General features: G+C 38.7%; 1 long non-coding RNA gene across 1 annotated transcript; it reads right to left on the minus strand.

Moving 5' to 3' along the window:
- Positions 1-1,076: 1,076 nt before the first annotated feature.
- LOC113472541 lies at positions 1,077-2,679 on the minus strand. The gene is made up of 2 exons (XR_003394808.1): positions 2,017-2,679; positions 1,077-1,761 (listed from the first exon to the last, which is right to left on the minus strand). It is a non-coding gene; the product is annotated as an uncharacterized LOC113472541 (long non-coding RNA).
- Positions 2,680-3,298: the final 619 nt, after the last annotated feature.

A 3,298-nucleotide genomic window follows, 5' to 3' on the forward strand; every position in this document is an offset into this window, starting at 1 on the left:
CCTCCACTAGACCATCGTGCTCTGGCTGACGAACTGTCCCGCGAACATCACTATGGCTCATGCCTCTACTAATCATAGGGTACGGACTATTATTAACATTAGCCATGATTATCCATCGGTAATCGGTAACCAGTGTAAAACGGAACCTCCGTCCCAGGTCTAACATCGGGGGTCTCATTGGCCATAGGACAGCAATTGGTTTTCTCTTAACAGTCTAAGATTCTCGTCCTCACTCTTCTCTTCCTCACTACTCTCCTGATTCTCACTCCTCGCTTTATTGCTCTAACTCGACCATAATCTCACATACTCCTCCTTGTCACACTACCTTCCTCCAACTTAACTTCTGAATCTTCCTCGGAAATCAGACCCCGCTCGATTGAGACATAATGGTTTAGTCGCGCTTCTAATCTACGATATCGCTTATCGCGAATGGTTTGGCGTTAAATTTACTGACCAATGTTCCGATAGCTATCTCAACCTTAGTCCTCCAACTGAGAGACTCTCCTCAGTGTAAGGATCGGTTGGTGGGCCTGGAACGCCACAGGACTTCCCTGCAACCTCTCCTCCTCGACGGATCTCCCTCAGCTGAGCAATACAACGCCTATACATTCCCAGTCTCAGGCCTCATCTTCCCTCTAAGTATCGCCACAATCTCGTACTGTCGCTGCTCATCCTTTATTCAGTAAGGCTACACATCGCGCACACTGGTGATTTTATACAGAGAGGTCATATTGTAAGGTCACAAATTTTAATAATCTGAAAGAAAAGGCAAATGGGGACAAAAATTAATAAATAAATAAAAAAAACTAACGTAGGTACTACCTCTAAATATTTCATGCACTGGTAGAGTACCTACATAAACATGCAGTCCAAACTTAACAACTCCCACACGGGAGATAAAATAAAACATATAATGACTACCTGAATAGAATAACCTGCAGTACAAACCATGAACTATAATCCAATGACAAAATAAATACAATGAAAGAATAAATGAATAAAAAAAAAATCAACCCTCTAGTGGGCGGTACCCCCCTTTTTTTTTTTTTTTTTTTTTTTTTTTTTTTTTTTTTTACGGTTACCTACTTTTAACTAACAACTAACTTTTTAACTAAGTTTTTAACTTTTAAACTAACAACAACTCACTCCCAAATATAAAACAAATGAGAGATAAACTTCACTGGGTACCCAGGTATTTGCTGAAAATACTGACATGCATATTTACAAAAAGAAACTTAAAAATTATTAGGCAGTAGGTAGGTAATAAGAACTCCTTAGCTTGTCGATACTTCCACCATTGATTCTACGTTGGTCAAGTATTCCATTGATGACCGAAAATAATAATGAGAACTCCCTCAGTTCCACACAAACTTCAAGTTGGTCCCAAGAATAAGACAGCTTGCTTCACTCGATCATTTCGAGGCTTCACGTTGGGCGCCAAAATGTGACGCTAAGGTTACAAAAATGGAAACCCGGGCCAAGGCCCGGAAATAAAAAGGCGATTTAAACTATAATAACTGACAACGTTACTTATCTTTTTATTTCCAAATATCCAAATAGAGGAGGTAAGTGATAAGTATCCAAAGGTAAGTAAAGGAAGAATATAATATGCCAGTTGACTCCAAAATTAACTTTTAAGAACAATCGAAATAATTTAATAATTAAAATAAAAATAAAAATCACAGGGCCTTGCTCTTTTGCCTTTCCAAAAACCATTGAACTTCTCTCCCAAATTACCTCTCGCTCTTAGCTCCACCTAACCTGTTACTTATCTTTTATTTTGTTCATTCCAAATATCCAAATAGAGGAGGTAAGTTTCCAAAGGTAAGTATCCAAAATGGAAGGAAAAAAAAGGAATATAATATGCCAGTCGGCTCCAAAATTAACTTTTTAGGAAAATCGAATTAATTTAATAATTAAAATAAAAATAAAAATCACAGGGCCTTGCTCTTTTGCCTTTCCAAAAACCATTAAACTTCTCTCCCAAATTACCTCTCGCTCTTAGCTCCACCTAACCTACCTCTTCTCGTCCCATTCCATACTCACTTCACACTCTCACGCTCTCTTTCACTCGAATTCACTCAAAATATGAGAAAACCAGATGGGGTAGGAAAATTTAATAAAACAAAAGGGAAAAGAGGGATAGGAAAAGGAATGGAGGAACAATTGATTATAAAAGGGGGTGAATAGGGGAACAAATGAACAATAATAATGGGTCAGCCCAAACAGGTGGGAAATTCCGGGATGATCAGGGAAGAAAAATGGGGGAAAACGGGAACAACGGGAACCATGAAAATAGTGGGGTAGGGGTGTAGGATAGTTTGGAGAGTACCGGGATGAAAAGGAATCTAATACGAAATACAGGAAAAAAGATAATCAAGTATGGAATTGAAGAAATAAAGGAGAAAGCTAGATAACCTACGGGAAAAAACTGATGCTACTTAGGGATAAGGGAAAATACCAAAAAGCACGGGGACACGGGGACAAAAGAAGAAATGGAACAGAAAGATGCCGGTAGATTCGAAGTTGATAATTGTCAACTCAAATAGATATCGAATCTACCGGGTGACTGTGAGGTTCAAAACCCCACGTCACAGTATCTTATACTAATGATACAAGGTAGTACCTATACTACACATGGATCTAATGATTTTTTTCTTCTTTAATGGCAGGATTCTCATAACTGGGAACAACGGGAACCATGAAAATAGTGGGGTAAGGGGGTAGGATAGTTTGGAGAGTACCGGGATGAAGAGGAATCTAATACGAAATACAGAGAAAAAGATAATCAAGGAGGGAATTGAAGAAATAAAGGAGACAACTGGATAACCTACGGGAAAAACTGATGCTACTTAGGGATAAGGGAAAATACCAAAAAGCACGGGGACATGGGGACAAAAGAAGAAATGGAACAGAAAGATGCCGGTAGATTCGAAGTTGATAATTGTCAACTAAAGAGCACGAGACATGCGATGTGATTATGAAGCTTATGTAGACATGTTGGTAGCTAAAGTTCAGCATGTTAGACATGTGTATACCTGGTAGTAGGCTAGTAGGTATACCTGACACCTTGCCATTACGTTCTGGAAGCTCATCCAATGTGATTACTGATTCTACTAATGAGCAATAAGAATCTTGCACGTAGGTCTGTAGAAGAATTTAAGACGAAGAAGAGCTAGGAAGACGAAGAAGAAGAAGAAGAAGAAGAAGAAAAAGAAGAGTTGGAAGACGAAGAAGAAATACAAGAAGAGTATGTAGGTTGAAGAACAACAAATCCATACTCACTTCACACTCTCAC

Source organism: Diaphorina citri, unplaced genomic scaffold (genome assembly GCF_000475195.1).
Source record: "Diaphorina citri unplaced genomic scaffold, Diaci psyllid genome assembly version 1.1 scaffold6049, whole genome shotgun sequence".
NCBI lineage: Eukaryota > Metazoa > Arthropoda > Insecta > Hemiptera > Psyllidae > Diaphorina > Diaphorina citri.